Source organism: Salvia splendens, chromosome 4 (assembly GCF_004379255.2).
Source record: "Salvia splendens isolate huo1 chromosome 4, SspV2, whole genome shotgun sequence".
Classification (NCBI taxonomy): domain Eukaryota; kingdom Viridiplantae; phylum Streptophyta; class Magnoliopsida; order Lamiales; family Lamiaceae; genus Salvia; species Salvia splendens.
The window spans coordinates 24,513,992-24,535,039 of record NC_056035.1 but is presented as its reverse complement, the minus strand read 5'-3'; positions in this window follow the sequence as shown (position 1 = coordinate 24,535,039).

Below are 21,048 nucleotides of genomic sequence, written 5' to 3'. Positions count from 1 at the left end.
TAAAATTTCAAAAAGGTATTGCCATAGCAAGAAACGGCGCAGAGAAATCAACGGAGCCTCCTCGCCTCTCTCTGAGACTCCAACAAGGTGAGAATGTCACCCTCCCTAACGGGTCCCTTGACGTTTCTCATGATGAAACGGTTTTGATCATCAATGAATTTCACCCTGACCTGAGTTACCTGCCCACGAGATCAAGTCCTCCCAATGACCTTGATAACCACAACATGCTTGATTTGTGATTCCATCCTACTGGAGAGCAAAGCAGAATGGTATGCCGGTTTGGTTTGTTGATCGTCATCCAATGTGAGTTTTTAAGTGGTCGACTGACTTTGATCCTTTTTTTGAGTCTCCTATTGCGGCGGTTTGGTGCAATTTAATAGGTCTTCCCATTCATTTGTTTGAGAAATCTGCGTTGTTTACAATTGGGGGACTTCTTGGTGAGCCTTTGCAGATGGATCATGCTACTGTGACAAGGTCTAGGTTGTCCTTTGCCAGACTTTGTATAGAAATAGACATCTCTAAGGCCCCGGTACAAGAAATAATGATTGATTTTCAGGGGAGGGAGATCAGACAGTCTGTGAAATGGTATCGAATTCCAATGTATTGTCAGGAATGTAAGCATGTTGGGCATTCTAGTTAAGTTAGCTATGCGAATGGTAAAGGAGAACGATCGAGGCGAAGGGAATACAAGAGGCCAGTTGACCAGAATGAGGGGGAGGATGGTGGTTCGGGGTTGGGAGGTTCGGTTTTTTTGTTTGTAAGGAGGTTGCTAGGGGGTCGACTCCTGGGGTGGAGGGAGGGGAGGGTTTGGTGCAGGATGGCGTGGAGGAGCATGAAAGTGGGGGTTTCCAACAACAAGGAAGGAGACGTGGTAAACATGGAAAGGGGTTTAGGGGTCTGAAAGGGGGTTCTTCTGGGGAAGGTGGTCAGGGAGGTGGTGGTTTTGGGGATGGAGGAGGAGGAGGTAGGGTCGGGACTGCAGGTCTGGCTGTTGTTTCTGGACCCTCGGCCTTCTACCCATGGCCTGGTCGTCAGGAAGGGAGTCAAGGCTGTGTAAGGGACCAAGCAGGAGGGGAAATGGATATGGAAGATATAGGAGGATCTGGCCATGCTTCTGGGAACAGATTCTCAGTGCTGAGTTCTCTATCTTTAGAGTCAGAGGACATCTCCTTTGGACAGCGAGCTAAGGAGGCTAAGCCCAAGATACATTACCAAAAGATGCTTCCAAATGGAGATTTTGATACTGAGGTGTATGAGGACGAGAAAGATTGGGATGATGAGGAGGATGGGGAGAATGAAAACATGCCTCAGCAGGAGCACTTGGTGGAAAAGAGGGGGGCGATCCTCGGGTCAGAGAGTTTGGTGGAGGAAAATGCACAGAAGAAAGGGAGACTGAGCATGGAGGTCTTGTCTGAAATAGTTCCTAATGTGGCTTAATATTCTGATTTGGAATGCTCGGGGTGTGGTACATGCGAACACCCAGAATATGATCAAAAGATTAGTAAAAGATAACAAGATTTCCATCTTGGCGATTATTGAACCACTTATCCAACCGAGGCCATATTTTTTTAGTAGAATCTTTGGATTGCGGTTTAAAGGAAAAAATAGGAATGGATAGATTTGGATTTTTGTTGCGGAGGGTATTGAAGTGGATGGGTGGGATGATTCTGATCAGGTGTTGCTTGGCAGGTATAAGACTCCAACAATACCAGCTCCTTTGTTTATCTCAGTGACCTATGGTAAATGTTCTAGGGAGGGAAGGGTGGATATGTGGAATAAACTTCGCGAGCTTGCAGCAAGGTTGGATGGTTGCCCTTGGTTATTAGGAGGTGACTTTAATATTTATGTCTCTGAGGAGGAAAGGCAGGGCAGTATGAAGAGGTAGGGTAGGAAGACCAGAGAAATGATGGAGTTTGCTGAGGCGATTAGCGATTGTCAATTGTTGGATGTAGGTGCGGATGGCCTGAAATTCACTTGGGCAAGGGGAAATACCTTTGAAAGGCTGGATAGGGTGCTCCTTGGGGAAGGCTGGGCGAATTTCTTTGAGTCAACTAGAGTAACTAATCTTCCTAGGATCTTTTCTGACCATTGCCACTTTTTGTAACTTGTAGAGTTCCGGGGCCTCGGATCAAACCTTCCCTTTGATTCCAAAATATGTGGGTTCGGCACCACTTGTTTCTTAAAGAGGTGGAAAGGTGCTGGAAGGATGACATGGGGACTAAGGGCATGATTAATGTACAGCTCAAACTGAGCCGGCTATAGCGTAGTTTGAAAATCTGGAATCGGGTGGTCTTTGGCAATATCTTTGAAATATTAAAAAAAGCTGAAATGGAGGCTTAGGAAGCCTCTGAAAGATATGAGCAGAACCCTAGCCCGGATCTGCGAGGAGAAATGAACAGAGCCACGGCGGAATTCCTCTTAAGACTTAAAATGGAGAGGATTTTTGGCGTCAGAAGGCGGCTCTGAAGTGGGTGGCTGAGGGGGAAAGGAATACAAGGTTTTTTCAAGGCTGGGTGAAGCAAAAAAGAACTAAATCAAGGATACATATGATTGAGGAGGGAGATCAGGTGCTCACAGATGAAATGGACATCAGAAACTCAGCAGAAAGATTCTTTAAGGGGCTTCTAACTGATGATGTGGGGCTCCTGGATGAACCAGACCTGGAAATTCTCTCAGCCCTACCTCTTCAGGTGAACATGGAATTGCTGGAAAAGGCCCCTTCGGTTGAAGAAATAAAGCAGACGGGTTTTAGCATCAATGTAGAGAGTGCTGCAGGACCAGATGGTTATTCAGCCTTGTTTTTTCAAAGTTGCTGGGATATCATTGGGGGGACGTTGTTGAGGCTGTTCTTGATTTCTTTGTTGGAGCCCAGATACCACGTGGTATTGCGGTAACCCTAATTGTTTTGGTTCCAAAGAAGAAGGATCCGACGAGATGGGCTGATTTTAGGCCTATCAGTTTATGTAATGTAATGAACAAGATTATCTCCAAGATTCTTACTTCAAGATTGGCTCCTCTCCTCCCTTTGCTTACTGTTCCAAATCAAAGAGGATTTATTAAGGGTCGATTGCTTAGTGACAATGTGCTCTTGGCGAATGAGTTATTCCATGAAATTTGGAAAAGTGTGCCGTCCCCGAACATGGTGCTTAAGCTTGATATGGAAAAAGCCTATGATCGCGTTCAGTGGCCGTTCTTAATCAAAGTCCTTGGGAAGATGGGGTTCTCGGATAAATGGTTAAGGCTGATTGGAAACTGTATATGTTCTCGTTAGTTCTCTATTTTAATAAATGAGAGTGTGGCTGGTTTCTTTAAATCGTCACGGGGGCTCAGACAAGGGGATCCGATTTCACCCTCATTATTTATCTTAGCAGCGGATTATTTGTCAAGGCTGCTTGATCATATCATCATTGACCGTAAGGAGATGATGTATCGCACGGCAAGATATACTATGGGAATATCTCATTTGGTGTATGCAGATGATATTATGGTTTTCTCGCAGGCCAAAACTTCTTTACTCCGACTGCTTACTGAATGTTTGAGTCATTTTATGAAGGTTTCTGGTCAAAAAGTCAATGTAGGAAAGAGCTGGTTCTACTTGGATAAAAAACATGCTGCATGGGCAAGGGAGGTGAGGGAAGTTAGTGGGTTTCAACAGGGGAGCCTTCCTTTTACTTATCTGGGATCCCCAATTTTTAAGGGCCGAAAAAAACAAGTATGTTCCTTTTTATCAGAGATAAAATTTCCTCAAGAATTCATAGCTGGGGTCACAGGCATCTGTCGTTTGGAGGTCGGCTAACCCTGATAAGAAGTGTCCTGGGAGCCCTACCAATCCATATTTTTCAGGTGCTTGAACCAACAAAGGGGGCACTTAAACAAATTGAGCAAGTGATGGCTCGATTTTTATGGGGATCTTGCAATACTTCGAAAAAGACTCATTGGATTAATTGGCAAAGAGTGTGTCTTCCTACGGATGAGGGGGGCTTAGGCATACGTAGCTTGGCAGATTCGGTGGAGGCCTTTAGTCTCAAAATGTGGTGGAGGTTTAGGGAACAAGACTCCATGTGGGCAAGGTATATGATGCATAAATATTGCTCGGTGTCTATTCCCTTGGTGGCCTATAGATCAAATCGATTCAGCACTATAAGGAGAAGATTGTTTAAGGTTGGGGATGTTTACAGGGAACATGTCAGATGGGTGGTGAGAGAGGGGAACATCAGTTTGTGGTTTGATTCTTGGGTGACAAATTATCCTTTGGCTAGCATTTCTAATGCCAGACCTGTTCGTACTTCTTTGAAGGTCAAGGATCTATGGATGGGGGAGCATTGGAATGAAGTGGAGCTCTGGATGATGTCAGAGGAAGAGGGGCTGCCTAAGGAGGTAATTGAGAGGATCTTACATATTCCCATTGACATTGGAGTTAGAGATATGGGTAGATGGAAGCTGTCAAGGAATGGTGAGTTCTCAACAGCCTCGGCTTGAGAGCTTGTGAGGAACAGAGCAGTTAACGGCTGATTTTTGAATTAATCTGGGAAAATGTATTGGTTTGTCTATCTCCTTTTTTCTTTGGCGATTACTAGCCAATAGAATACCTGTGGATACAAAAATGCAATGGAGGGGAATTGCCCTTGCTTCCATATGTAGATGCTGTAAAAACCCCCAGGTGGAATCTAGGCTGCACTTATTTGTTAATGGGGAGGCGGCAAGGATAATATGGCTTCACTTTGCACGATGGTTTCCTCATGCTTCGGTGTTTGGGGAGGTGGGGGAGAATTTGGAAGAGAGGTTTAGGTGGTGGCAGAGGCAGCTGGGTGCTCGCTCTGGTCATCATCTTTGTACCATCATACCTTGCCTAATTCTCTGGTATATATGGACGAAAAGAAACGATTGCGTGCATAGGGAGAAGAAGTTTGAGACAGGGAGTGTGCACAAGAAAGTAAATTCCCAGCTGCGAAATTTGGTGTTGGCTAAAGTGATTTCTCCAGATCAGTGGAGAGGCTGCTATCATCGGTTGGATGTGAAGTGTGGCGTGGAGCAGGTGGTTCGGAGGGGAAAATTAGGAAGGGTACAGTGGAGGCCCCCTGACTCAGGATGGATGAAACTTAATGTGGATGGTGCGTTTTATTTAGAATCAAAGAGGGCAGGTGGGGGAGGTGTGATAAGGGATCATGAGGGGGAAATTGTAGTGGCATTTTCTACAGGCTTGGAGGGAAACTCGGGCTTGGAAGCTGAGGTTGGTGTTGTGCTGATAGGGGTGACCCTGGCTAAGCGGCACACCAGCAGACAGAGTTGTGCGATGGCTGTCAACGGATCAGCTCGGCCCGGCAGAAGTTTGCTCTGAGCTGAGGAGGATTAGGAAGGGGTTGCAAGGGCTAGAATGGAAAATGTCTCACATTTACAGGGAGGGTGTAACGCCCGTACTTTTTAAAGTACTAATTTAATATATGTCATGAAATAATTAATAAAATTATTTCAGATGCTACCCTTCTCGTTAATTTTCTTTGGAATGGAGTGTAGTGTTTATGTGTTGATGTGGAATGAGACGTCCCTTTTTATTTAATGGTGAAATTTTAGGAGACGTGTTTGAAAGTCTCGTTGAAGTAATGATGTTGATAATGCTATACTTGGCATGATTGAATGAGATGTTTGAGATGGATTTTATAGTGCTTGGCGCGCTTAAATCGAGGAACGGTTGAGGAATTTATATTTAGAACAACACCAAATATAAATTGTTGCATTGGGCGATTTTAATTTTTGTTGAGACGAGATAACGAAATTAATTAAAGTTTCCATGAATTTTAATCATTAGAAAGAAATGCAAGAATATAAAGTATATATATATATTTGGGCTTCTCAATTAAGATTGAACTCCAAATGTTTATATAAAATGGCTTTGGGCCACAACAATTAAAAAGTCTAACCAATAAAGAATTATACAAGTATGGACCTTACCACTAAATGATCCCAAAACAAATTTAATTAAATTGTGGGAGCCCAATCCATTCCAAAAATGTGGGAACCAGCCCAACACCTTTCTTCCTTTCTCTTCTCCTCCTTCTCGGCCGATTTCTTCTCCATGGAGACTTTCCATGTTCCAACTCCTTCACCTTCCATCTCCCTCAATTAACTCTACAAAATCAAGAGTCACCCAAAATTAAAACTTATTTATCTTACCCTACTCTTTCACTTCAACATTCCAAGAAAGGAAAAAAAAAGTGATAGCAGAGAGAGAGAAGGAGCCGAGAGGAAGTAGAAGGAAGTGGATTGCTACCATTTTTGTTCCTCCACCACCAAGTTCAATTCATTTGTGGTATAATCTCTACCCAATCTTCAAAGCATGAAGTTTTAACATATATCTCATTACACCTTTCATACATATTTCATACATGAATCTCCCACAAGTAATTCAACATATAAAACTAATCGAACACCGCCGTGGTTAATGGAAAACACGAAAGAACACAACTTTGTATGAGAACTTATCTTGCGGGTTAAATCGGGATGGGTTGGAGTTGTTTCGGGCTTGTTCGGAGTGGTGTCGGGGGGAGAGGTCAGCCGGCAGTGGCTGGAACAGCAGTGTCGCCGCCGGGCCCTGCGACGGCCAACCCGGCGACGATGGCAGCAGACTCGGCGGGCAGCAGCGGCGGCCGGCGACTCCAGCGAGCAGCAGCGGCGGCCGGCGACAGCACGGAGCAGCAGCGACAGCGTGGTGACGACTGGACTTCCTCACTCCGATGGCGTGCAGCGTCGTGAGGAAGGAAGACGCGACGGAGAGACGACGGAATTTGAGAGGGAGCGTCTGTTTTCTTTCTTCCGTCGACGGAAATTGCATCGGGTGATAGAGAAGAAGAGGAATAAAAGAGAAAGAAGAAAAAGGGGAATAGAGAAGGAGTGATGAGTGGGCCACTTTTGTTTTGTTTCAAATTGGGCCTTATAACTTAATTGGAAGTTTTTTTAGTTGGGCCCTCTTTTAATGTATTTGGGGCTTCTTATTGGAAATATAAGGTAGGGAAATGATTAAATGTTGGGCCGATAATTTAATCGTAAAGAATAATTTAATTTAATCGTGGGAAATTTTAATTAATTTCTGGAATACTTCAAATTATGAATAATTTCATCCCAAGTCCGGAATAAAATAAATGCGAAGGATAATGGTTGCGATAAATTAATTATACGCTTAATTAATTTTAGATATATATTTTGACGTCATAGAAAATACGAGGAGCCAACAGAGGAAAGAATGGGCGTAAGAGGCCGACCGACGTCGCACGTGACGCCTTGGGCAGCCGCCGAATAATCATAAATGCACAAAAACTGAGAAAACGAAATAAAAGACTTTAATTAGAGTGCATGCATTCTAAATGTCTTCGTTATGGAGATTGATGTGTAATTTATGTCTTTCCAAAAAGGTGGTTCGCACGCCCGCTAAAGTCGGAACGAGAAGCTACTTAAGGAAACTCTAAGCTTTTGAGGTGGGCTTTATTACTTAAGCTTCTTTATTTGCAAATGATATGTTTATGGTGAAATAAGGGTGGTTTAAACATTATGTCATGCCGTACTTTATGTTTGAATTGCCTATCTGATTGTTGTTAGGGTTTTGTATACTAGAAATCACCTTTCGAGTGATTGGATACTGTAAAACTGTAATGGTTATTTTCCAATAAATGCAACAGATTATTTTTGTCATAATGTTGTTATGTTTTACATTTAATGGTTGTTTATTACATATTTAAATGTATGAGCAAACGTAACAAAGTCTAAGTCTTTGTTTTAGTAGGCCGGTTGTGGGCGTCGTCCAGTTTAAGGTAACACGGTCAGTTCTAAACAAAGAAAAATAAGAATTTCACAACCTAGATAGGCCTAGACTACCTATCGCGAAAGGTTGCAATGTCAGTCCGATTATTTCTAAACCTTATTGAAATAAAATGACGTTGGTGTGGTATAGCACTGAATGGATCTAACAGCAAGACGAGTCTTTATGCTATCTACTGAAAGACGAGGTCTTGAAAATTAATTTCTTAATCAATGTACGTTAGCATTGAGCATACGATATTGAGGATCCACTACTTTGACTTACCAAAGGTGCGGGTTTTTCGTAACCCAACGATCCAGGTATATTGGGTAGTGGTGATCATTATCTAGAGGTGCTAGGATTGCTATTATGTTGAAACGTGCGCGAGGAGAGTCTCGTTTGATAACATCCACAAGAGGAGCTCGAAACGAGGTTTTATTATTCGGAACCTAGCTAGTTGGAGTTTGATTACTCTATGAATAATAAATAAGAGTTTATTGCTAAGTCCACTCTTGGAATTCGAAATATGTTAATTAATTAAGTCTATAGCAGACATTAATTGATTAATGGATGTTTCCATCTTAAGCGCGGGAAATGAATCAAATGCAATTAAAGGAAACCCGGAATACTTGTAATTTCGGATTTGGAAGGCAGTGCAATATTACTTCTGTAGTGGCTGCTCGTAATATTCCAATATAAGCTTGTATTAAATTGTGGGTTCAATTTAATTAGTAAAAAGCTAATTGGGTGAGGCCCATTCCAAATTCTTCCTTAGATCCCTGACTGGGCCCAATATGTGACTTATATAAATAGGAGAATAAAGGAGACAGAAAACATAACAATTTATTATTAAAATTTTCGTCCCCCTCTAAAGAGAGAGCTCGAAATTTGTGCTCCCTCCGTGAGCTGAGTTCTGTCTTCCATTATTCGAGTCCTAGTACGTTGGTGAGATTTGTCCACACAAATATCAGCGTATAGTCCGGGACACCAGTCAGAAGATCTGAGGTCTTGTATTGAAGATCTTCACGTGGAAACGGAGCAAGCCATCATCGATTCTTGATTGAATCAACAAGGTAAATTGGCTAATTCGGTAGTAAGCATGTTTAAGGGATTTTATGTGCTAAAGCATGTTTTAATTCAAGTTATGAGCATGATACATGTGATAATTACGCGAATAGATTTTGTCTAAAGAATCTGCTAAACAGATCAAATTCATGTGATCCGTTTTGAACGCACGCTTCCGCTGCCAGCCCTTCAGTTGGTATCAGAGCCAGTCTTTGGCTCTGATTATTTGGATTTAAATTTCACAAAATTCATGTATGCATGTGCTATTTGATTGCGAAGCCTGTTCTTGGTGTCTTTGTTTAATTTTATGCATGATGAACTCAATAACTATCGAATGAAAGAACTTGAATTGCTCGAATGCACCACGTGCGATCGAGGTAGGGATGTCGAGACAATGGGAGCCGGGACCCGTGATCACAGGGCGACGCGTAGATGAGTAGGGCTCGTGCGCGCCGCCGGCCGAGACCACACGCACCAGACGGAACTCGGGTCGAGGTCGACGAAGCTGATGGAGTGGCACGGCAGTTCAACCGAGAACGTGCCGAGGTGCCGAGACGCCAGGCCGAACCCTAGGCGGAAGGTTGGAGCTGGCCGAGACCGGGCGCGCCACCGTGCGTGCCGCTGGCCGAGAGCTCGCGCCACCTGACGGCTCGGATGTCCGAGATGGGTGCCGAGACGCTGGCCGAGAGGCGCACGCCGCCGCGTGCGCGCCTGGCCGAGAAGCGTCGGCACCCGACGAGCTGAGATGCCGTGACGAGTGCTCGCCGCTGGACGAGATGAGCCGCGCCTCCGCGCACGCTCCTGGCCGAGACGCTGGTGACACCCGACGAGCCGCTGGCCGAGACGCTTGCGCGCCATCTGCGCGCTGGTGGCCGAGACGCTTCGTGCGTCGTGGTCCGACGAAGAACTCGTCGGATTTTCATTGTTCATCGTTCGTGCGAACCTTGTACGATGAGATAACGATGAAAGATTATTTTAATGATTATTTATTTATTTTATTAAAAGATATCATTAAAATATTATTATTTAATTGAAATAAAATCTTTTTGGAAGATTTACCTAGGTTTTAGGAATATTTTTATTATTATCTATATCTATTGAAATAAATAATATTATTTTATTCCTAGATGATATAGATGAGAATAATTTAATAGTTTCCTAATATTTATCTAGATTTAAGGAATATTTTTATTATTTTCTATATCTTTGAAAATAAATAATAATATTTTGATTCCTAGATGATATGGATAAGAATAATTTAATAGGTTCCTAATATTTATATATCTAAGATCCTAAAAAGGATAGATATGTATGAATACATTAAATAATGAAATATCTCTTCCTAATCTTGAACATGGAATTAATTTGAATTTAATTTTTCATGTCTTATTAAGAATTAAATTATTCATTTATTTTAGTCAAATCTTATAGTAGACATGAATAAGAATTTGTAACACCCGTACTTTTTAAAGTACTAATTTAATGTATATCACGAAATAATTAATAAAATTATTTCGAATTATGATGCTTCTCGATAAATGTGCTCTCGGAGAATTATGGTTATTGGGGTTAATGTGAAAAGAAGCGTGCATGTTTATATTTAATTGTGAACGTTGGAGACACGTTTAAGGTCTCGTTGAAAGATCGATGATGAAATTGCTATTCTTGAGCAAACGAAGGAATGTAGTGGGAAGGAATATATGTTTTTATGGATAACGACGCACGTAAATCGAGGAATGGTTGAAGGAATATTATATTTGGAATAACACCAAATATAAGTTATGCCGGTAAACGTACATTAATTTTGGTTGGGAAGAACGAGATAACAAAATAAATAAAGACCCGTGAATTTTAATTAACGAGGAAAAATGCGGAAAAAAATAAACTATGAATTTATTTTGGACTTTTCAAAATAAATTTGAAGTCCAATTAAAAATAAGATAATTTGGATTTTAATTACTCTTTAAAATCCATCAAGTAGTAGTTTTTTTTCTTGGGCTTGCAACTTATTTATTTCTTTAGCCCAATGGAAATTAAATCATGGAAGCCCAAGTTGATTTTAAATTTTAGTGGATCAAGCCCAAGTCTTTTTCCTTTTCTTTTCCTTTTTCTTTCTTTTTCTTCTTCTTTCCTCCTCATGGCCGACGGCCCTATTCTTCATGGGAGACTCTCCAAGTTCTCACCCTTCCATCTCCACCATCCCAAGAGTCACCACCACTCCTTCATTACCCTCCTCACTAACTCCTCTCATCATTCACACTTCAAGAAAAAAAAAGAGAGAGAGAGAAGGGCCGAGAGAAGTCGACGGGAAGGAGAGGGGAGAAGAAGGAGTTGGTTTCATTTTTTTGTTCAACCACATCAAGTTTAAGCTCTTGAGGTATACCATTTCTTCCATCCTCAAAGCATGAATTGTTTACTAACTTTGCATGCATATAGCCTTGATTTTATTTTCATAACCAAGCTATGAATAATCCGTAAAAATCAACCAAACGATCGCCGCGCGTAACCGAAACTAAGAAAGAACGTAACTTTATAAACATAACGTATGTTGCGGGATGTTTCGGAGTCGTTTCGGAAGAGGAGAAGCCGCCGCCGGCGACGGGCATCGGCGGACAGCCGTTTGACGTCTTCCCGACGGCAGGCATCTCAAGTTGCAACGGGAGGCAGCAGCGGCAGTGGTGCGACGGCGAGACAGCAGCTCCCGGAGTGGCGAGGCAGCAGCTCCAGCCGCACGGCAGCGGCGACGTGGACTCTCCTCCGCGGCAGCAGCTCCCGCCGGCGAGCAGCGAAGACAGCAGCCTCCTCGGCGGCTCCAGCTGCGGCGGCAGGCGGCTCCAGCCGCGACGGAGGCGAGCCGGAGGGATAACGACGGCGACGGCAGCTCCACGGCTGTTGTGTGATTGCCGAGAGAGAGAAAGAAGGAAGAGAGAGAGAGTATGTTGGAGAGGGAGATGAGTTTGGGCCAACATTTTATTAAGTTTGGGCCATATATTCTTTTAATTGTTGGGCCTTTTACTAATTAATTGGAATTTTAACTAAATTGATGTTGGGCTTTTCTTTTAATTGATGGGCTCACTAATTGTTTTTTTTTGAGGAATTAGGTGGGCTAAGTTTAGTCTCTTGGGCCGATAATTAAAATTTAATCGGGGAAAATTATTTAATTAATTCCCGGAAGACTTTTGAAGAATGAATAATTTACCTAAGTATGAATTAATACTTTTTCAACGGTAAATAAATACAGAAATTAAAGTATGCGCTTAAATAATTTTTTTAGAAATTATTTTCGACGATTATGGAAAAAATATGAGGAGCCAACGAAGGAAAGAACGAGCGTAAGCGGCCGACCGGCGTCGCACGCGACGCCTTGGGCGGCCGCCGAATAACCAAAAATATACGGAAATCGAGAAAGAGGATTTAAAAGAATTTAATTAGAGTGCATGCATTCTAATTATCATCGTTACCGAATTTTGATATGAATTTTATGTAATTTGCGAAAAGGTGGTTCGCACGCACGCTAAAAGTCGGAACGAGGATTGTTACGGAAAACCTAAGCTTTTGAGGTGGGCTTTATTCTTTAAAAGTTTATTCTTAAATTGATGTATTTATGGTGTGATAAGGATGATTTTACAAGTATGTCATGCCGTGTTTATGTTTTGAAACTGCCTATCTGATTGTCTACTAGAATAACACTCTATTAGACTTTGATGGTTAACGAATTCGGGTCTGACTAGGGAGTGAGTCCCTACTCGGACTAGTGCACTGATGGGGATCGTGAGCCGTCCCCTAGGTCGGCCGGTCCAGTGATCGAGTTTGTGGCCACATTCTCGTTTCACATGATGGTTCAGATATGGTATATGATGGAGGATGTTGTTAGTCCGCGCGGACACTATTTTATGGAAATAGATTTATGTGCTTCTCGGTCTCTTTTAAAGAAAAACCCGGGATTCACACGATGATGGCTTGACATAACTTAAATGATAAATGTATTTCGGGCATGAGTTCACTGGGTGCATCAACTACTCAGCCCCTGCATATGTTTTCCCTATGTGCAGGTTGAGCGAGGTCGGAAGGCGGAGGATGTTGAGTGATGTTATCAAGAATTGGTCCGGTTACTATTACGTCTTCATACGTAGTAGTAACTACAATCTCAAATTGCTTCCGCTATTCAATGTCTTAAGAAACTCTGTTATTTCCGTTATTGTTGAACTCTGTTATCCTTCATTATGAGACTTGGGTTTTGAAACGTTGATTGATTTAAATGGAATTTCCTCTTTGATTGTTAAGTTGTATTGCCTTGAATTGTTTTCCCCCTTCTTCCCCGCTTCTTAAATCCCCCACGAGTCACGATTTCCCGTGCCTCCTATCCTTAGAAAGTGCGGTCGTGACAGAATGGTATCAGAGCAATTTTTCCTTCCGCTCTGGACCGAGAGTCATTTATTCAATCTAGTCTAGACTCGTTTCGCTAGACTAAAAGAGTATTCACTTAACACTCAACACTCCGTCTCACCGCGCTCAACACGAAAGAGGGCAAAGGTTGAAACGAAGCATAATAGAAGTGATAGAATGAATGGGGTGCGAAAGGGCGCGAATTCCAAAGGACGATGAAATGACGAGACAAGGATAACCTTGTGGAAACACGTACTTGTTGGTTTGAGTTAATAAAGTTTTCCGTTGTTTTATCGTTGTGTTCGTTTTACCACGTTGTGTATGGAAAGTTGTGTTATCGCTTTGGAAATGTTATGTGGAGTGGTGATGGTAAAGTTGGATGTTATACTAACGTATGTGTTGAACAGAATGCCTCCCCGACGTGCAGCCGTTCACCACGAGAATGAGGCAAACAACGAGACCCAGAGCAGTGTGGGTCCTGAAGGACAATCACAACCACCACCACCACCTCCACCACCGCCACAGCCGGAACGGAACATCGAGAAGGAGTTCCGAAAGGAACGTCCTCCCTTGTTTGACGGAATGGGAGATCCAACCAAGGCCGAGACCTGGATTCGGGCCATATAACGCATCTTTAAGTTCTTAAGGTGCACCGACCAGGAGCGCCTATCGTGCGTGACCTATCAGCTCACCGGGTCCGCAGAGTTTTGGTGGGAGACTAAGCAGCGTACAATGACGCAAGAGCAATTGGACACCCTGACGTGGGAAGACTTAAAGGAGGAACTGTATGACAAATACATTCCAAGGAGCTACCGTAAGGCAAAGGAGGCCGAGTTCTACAACTTAAAACAGGGGCGGATGACTGTGACAGAATATGACCGTGCCCTATGTGACATGTCTCGATATGCACCCGAACAGGTAAACACAGACGAGAAGATGGCGGAGAAGTTTTGTGCCGGTCTGAGGCACGAAATCAGGATGGCTTTGGCGTGCCGTGGCAGACTCTCGTATGCCGAGTCATTGTCTCGTGCATTGGACGTGGAGGAAGCGATGCCACGGGAAAGGACAGTCACACCAACTACTCCAACACCGCCGACCCCACAGCAGAATTTCCGGGATAAAAGAAAATGGGACGGGAACCGCGCACCCTTTGACAACAAGAGGTTCCAGGGTACCCCAAACTCTTCCCAGGGAAAAGGAAAGCAGGCTGCTCCATTCCAAAATGGAGATTTCCGTCAGAGAGCACCTCCATGTGCCAAATGTCAGAAGAACCACATGGGAGAGTGCAGAGTCGGGACCAACATATGCTATAAGTGTGGGGAAATGGGACACTTCGCCAAGGAGTGCCCGAGCAACAACAACACTGGAGGTGGGGGAACACCGAATGGACCTCGAGGGAATCCTACACCACCTCAGCAGCAGCAGCAGCGTCGCCAACCATACCCAACTCAAGCTAGGGCCTATGCCTTGGGACGCAAGCAAGCTAAAGCCCCACAGGGAGAGCCAAAACAAGATAATCTGGCAGGTATGGGAACACTACTTGACATGCCTGTTGCTGTTCTGTTTGATACGGGTGCGTCACACTCTTTTATATCGCACTCTTGCGTGAATGCTTTAAGACTGCCTGTTGATGAACTGGAACATAAGATGAACGTGAACTCACCAGTAGGAGGCCTTATAGAAATTTCACAGTCTTGTTCGAACATAGAACTCACGGTGGGAGAACTTAGTTTAACGGCTCACAACTTGCATGCTATGCCGATGGATAACATCGACATTATCCTGGGGATGGACTGGCTAGCTGAAAACTATGCCACTATCCGATGCCAAGAGAGACAAATCTCGTTACAAACCCCGGGGAAGGAGCCCTCTACCTTCCATGGAATTTCGATGAATCAGCAAACTTGTGTGATATCGGCACTTCAAGCATCTACGCTGATTAGAAAGGGGCGTCCGGCCTATCTTGTGTATCTGCAAGGACATGACAAGAAAGAGAAGAAAGTTGAAGATGTGGCAGTAGTACGTGACTTTCCCGACATATTTCCCGATGCTTTGCCAGGCCCTCCGCCTGACCGACAGTTAGAGTTTACTATCGATCTGGAACCAGGAGCCACACCAGTGTCGAAAACACCCTATAGGATGGCGCCGAAGGAGTTGGAAGAACTCAAAATCTAGCTACAAGAACTGCTGGACTTGGGTTTTATTCGACCGAGTGTGTCGCCGTGGGGAGCACCGGTACTATTTGTGAAAAAGAAAGACGGGACACTGAGGATGTGCATAGACTACCGGGAATTGAACAAGTTGACTCTCAAGAACAAGTATCCTCTGCCGAGAATTGATGACTTGTTCGACCAACTCAGGGGAGCAGGAGTATTTTCGAAAATGGATTTAAGGTCGGGATATCACCAGTTGAGGGTACGAAGGGAGGACATACCCAAAACAGCATTTCGAACGAGGTATGGGCATTATGAGTTCATAGTAATGCCGTTTGGACTGACGAATGCACCGGCGGTATTTATGGATTTAATGAATCGAGTATTCCATCCATACTTGGACAAGTTTGTTCTGGTATTCATAGATGATGTGCTGGTTTACTCGAAGGATGAAAAAGAACATGAGGAGCACCTAAGGATCACGTTGGAAACACTACGAACGGAGAAGTTGTACGCCAAGTTCAGTAAGTGTGACTTCTGGCTAAAGGAAGTGAATTTTCTGGGGCATATTGTGACGGCCGAAGGGATTCGAGTTGACCCTGCAAAGGTTGAGGCCGTACAACAGTGGAAGGTGCCAAAGACCCCAAACGAGATTCGGAGTTTCCTTGGACTGGCAGGATACTACCGGAGATTTATAGAAGGATTTTCGAAAATCGCACGGCCAATGACTCAACAACTAAAGAAGGGGACCAAGGTCAATTGGACGCCGGAGTGTGAGGCCAGCTTCCAATTGTTGAAGGAAAAGTTGACCACCGCACCTATTCTAGCCGTGCCGGAACCAGGGGTAGACTATGTGGTTTACACCGATGCATCGAAGGTTGGATTGGGGTGTGTTTTGATGCAGAATGGTAAGGTGATTGCCTATGCTTCGCGGCAGTTGAGGCCACACGAGTTGAACTACCCCACTCATGACTTAGAACTAGCGGCTGTTGTGCACGCATTGAAGATCTGGAGGCACCATCTCTATGGAGTTCGGTGTGAGATTTTTACCGATCACAAGAGCCTGAAATACTTCTTTGAACAGAAAGACTTGAATATGAGGCAACGCAGATGGCTCGAACTAGTCAAGGATTATGACTGTGGCATTAACTATCACCCAGGCAAAGCAAACGTGGTGGCGGATGCCTTGAGCCGGAAAGCTCAACCGCAGTTGGCTACTTTTCTCACTCAGGAAGCGGAGTTGATTCGCGATTTTAGCAAGATGCGACTGGAGATAGTGAGAGCTCCGGAAACTGTGAAGGGAAAGATTGCCACCTTGGTAATTGCATCCGATCTACGGACAAGGATAATAGAAGGGCAGCGGAATGATGAAAATCTGGAGAAAATTCGACTGAGGGTGAGGAAGGGCGAACAAGAAAAGTTTAGAGAGGAAGCTGATAATGCTCTTACCTACGAGGGGAGACTGTGTGTGCCTAGTGACGATGGACTCCGAAATGAAATCTTGACCGAGGCACACGAGACTCCATACACCGCTCATCCTGGAAGTACAAAGATGTACCAGGACTTGAAGGGATCATTCTGGTGGGATGGAATGAAGAGGGACATAGCTTTGTTTGTGGAAAGATGTTTGGCATGTCAACAAGTAAAAGCTTTACATCAACGACCCTATGGGAAGTTGCAACCATTGGAGATTCCGGAGTGGAAGTGGGAACATATCGCTATGGATTTTGTGACAGGTTTACCAAAGACCCAACAAGGGAATACAGCCATTTGGGTAATCATAGATCGCCTCACCAAGAGTGCGCATTTTATACCTATCCCTATAACTCATGGGTCCGACAAACTGGCCCGGATCTATGTGAAGGAAATCATTCGATTGCATGGAGTGCCAGTAACAATCACGTCAGACAGAGATACAAGGTTTACTTCAAGGTTTTGGATGAGTCTACAACGAGAACTGGGTACACGACTGAATTTCAGTACTGCTTTCCACCCACAAACCGATGGACAATCCGAGAGAACGATTCAAACTCTCGAGGACATGTTGAGAGCCGTGGTTCTTGACAGAGGAGAAAATTGGGAAGTTGTATTGCCGTTGATCGAGTTCGCTTACAACAACAGTTTCCAGGCGACAATAAATATGGCCCCATATGAAGCATTGTATGGGAGGAAGTGTAGATCGCCACTCTACTGGGATGAGGTTGGTGAAAGAAGAATACTCGGGCCAGATTCGGTCGAGGAAATGATAGAGATCGTGCGACAAATCCGACGAAGGATAAAAGAAGCTCAAGACCGACAGAAGTCGTATGCTGATGTTCGGCGCACAGATTTACAGTTCAATTATGGAGATAAGGTGTTCTTGAAAGTATCTCCGTCGAAGGGAATAACGAGGTTTGGTGTAAAGGGGAAGTTGAAGCCACGATACGTAGGGCCTTATGAAATCCTCGAGAAGGTGGGACCCGTAGCGTATAGATTGGCACTACCACCGAGTTTTGGGACTGTGCATAATGTTTTTCATGTGTCATAATTACGGAAGTACGTGTTCGATCCCAAACACGTGGTTCATCAAGAGGAAATGATATTGAATCCCGACTTGAGTTATGAGGAGAAACCCGAAGCTATTCTGGACAGGAAAGTGCAAGAGTTGAGGAATAAATCGATCACGTCCGTGAAGGTACTTTGGAAACACCATGGCCACGAGGAGGCTACTTGGGAACTCGAGGATAAAATGAAAGAGAAATACCCGGAGCTTTTCACTGGAAACAAGTAAATTTCGGGACGAAATTTCTGTTAAGGTGGGTAGGATGTAACACCCGTACTTTTTAAAGTACTAATTTAATGTATATCACGAAATAATTAATAAAATTATTTCGAATTATGATGCTTCTCGATAAATGTGCTCTCGAAGAATTATGGTTATTGGGGTTAATGTGAAAAGAAGCGTGCATGTTTATATTTAATTGTGAATGTTGGAGACACGTTTAAGGTCTCGTTGAAAGATCGATGATGAAATTGCTATTCTTGAGCAAACGAAGGAATGTAGTGGGAAGGAATATATGTTTTTATGGATAACGACGCGCGTAAATCGAGGAATGGTTGAAGAAATATAATATTTGGAATAACACCAAATATAAGTTATGCCGGTAAACGTACATTAATTTTGGTTGTGAAGAAGGAGATAACAAAATAAATAAAGACCCGTGAATTTTAATTAACGAGGGAAAATGCGGAAAAAAATAAACTATGAATTTATTTTGGACTTTTCAAAATAAATTTGAAGTCCAATTAAAAATAAGATAATTTGGATTTTAATTACTCTTTAAAATCCATCAAGTAGTAGTTTTTTTCTTGGGCTTGCAACTTATTTATTTCTATAGCCCAATGGAAATTAAATCATGGAAGCCCAAGTGGATTTTAATTTTAGTGGATCAAGCCCAAGTCTTTTTCCTTTTCTTTTCCTTTTTCTTTCTTTTTCTTCTTCTTTCCTCCTCATGGCCGACGGCCCTATTCTTCATGGGAGACTCTCCAAGTTCTCACCCTTCCATCTCCACCATCCCAAGAGTCACCACCACTCCTTCATTACCCTCCTCACTAACTCCTCTCATCATTCACACTTCAAGAAAAAAAAAGAGAGAGAGAGAAGGGCCGAGAGAAGTCGACGGGAAGGAGAGGGGAGAAGAAGGAGTTGGTTTCATTTTTTTGTTCAACCACATCAAGTTTAAGCTCTTGAGGTATACCATTTCTTCCATCCTCAAAGCATGAATTGTTTACTAACTTTGCATGCATATAGCCTTGATTTTATGCGCGTAACCGAAACTAAGAAAGAACGTAACTTTATAAACATAACGTATGTTGCGGGATGTTTCGGAGTCGTTTCGGAAGAGGAGAAGCCGCCGCCGGCGACGGGCAGCGGCGGACAGCCGTTTGACGTCTTCCCGACGGCAGGCATCTCAAGTTGCGACGGGAGGCAGCAGCGGCAGTGGCGCGACGGCGAGCCAGCAGCTCCCGGAGTGGCGAGGCAGCAGCTCCAGCCGCACGGCAGCGGCGACGTGGACTCTCCTCCGCGGCAGCAGCTCCCGCCGGCGAGCAGCGAAGACAGCAGCCTCCTCGGCGGCTCCAGCTGCGGCGGCAGGCGGCTCCAGCCGTGACGGTGGCGAGCCGGAGGGAGAACGACGGCGACGGCAGCTCCACGGCTGTTGTGTGATTGCCGAGAGAGAGAAAGAAGGAAGAGAGAGAGAGTATGTTGGAGAGGGAGATGAGTTTGGGCCAACATTTTATTAATATTGGGCCATATATTCTTTTAATTGTTGGGCCTTTTACTAATTAATTGGAACTTTAATTAAATTGATGTTGGGCTTTTCTTTTAATTGATGGGCTCACTAATTGTTTTTTTTTTTTGAGGAATAAGGTGGGCTAAGTTTAGTCTCTTGGGCCGATAATTAAAATTTAATTGGGGAAAATTATTTAATTAATTCCCGGAAGACTTTTGAAGAATGAATAATTTACCTAAGTATGAATTAATACTTTTTCAACGGTAAATAAATACAGAAATTAAAGTATGCGCTTAAATAATTTTTTTAGAAATTATTTTCGACCATTATGGAAAAAATATGAGGAGCCAACGAAGGAAAGAACGAGCGTAAGCGGCCGACCGGCGTCGCACGCGACGCCTTGGGCGGCCGCCGAATAACCGAAAATACACGGAAATCGAGAAAGAGGATTTAAAAGAATTTAATTAGAGTGCATGCATTCTAATTATCATCGTTACCGAATTTTGATATGAATTTTATGTAATTTGCGAAAAGGTGGTTCGCACGCACGCTAAAAGTCGGAACGAGGATTGTTATGGAAAACCTAAGCTTTTGAGGTGGGCTTTATTCTTTAAAAGTTTATTCTTAAATTGATGTATTTATGGTGTGATAAGGATGATTTTACAAGTATGTCATGCCGTGTTTATGTTTTGAAACTGCCTATCTGATTGTCTACTAGAATAACACTCTACTAGACTTTGATGGTTAACGAATTCGGGTCTGACTAGGGAGTGAGTCCCTACTCGGACTAGTGCACTGATGGGGATCGTGAGCCGTCCCCTAGGTCGGCCGGTCCAGTGATCGAGTTTGTGGCCACATTCTCGTTTCACATGATGGTTCAGATATGGTATATGATGGAGGATGTTGTTAGTCCGCGCGGACACTATTTTATGGAAATGGATTTATGTGCTTCTCGGTCTCTTTTAAAGAAAAACCCGGGATTCACACGATGATGGCTTGACATAACTTAAATGCTAAATGTATTTCGGGCATGAGTTCACTGGGTGCATCAAGTACTCAGCCCATGCATATGTTTTCCCTATGTGCAGGTTGAGCGAGGTCGGAAGGCGGAGGATGTTGAGTGATGTTATCAAGAATTGGTCCGGTTACTATTACGTCTTCATACGTAGTAGTAACTACACTCTCAAATTGCTTCCGCTATTCTATGTCTTAAGAAACCCTGTTATTTCCGTTATTGTTGAACTCTGTTATCTTTCATTATGAGACTTGGGTTTTGAAACGTTGATTGATTTAAATGGAATTTCCTCTTTGATTGTTAAGTTGTATTGCCTTGAATTGTTTTCCCCCTTCTTCCCCGCTTCTTAAATCCCCCACGAGTCACGAT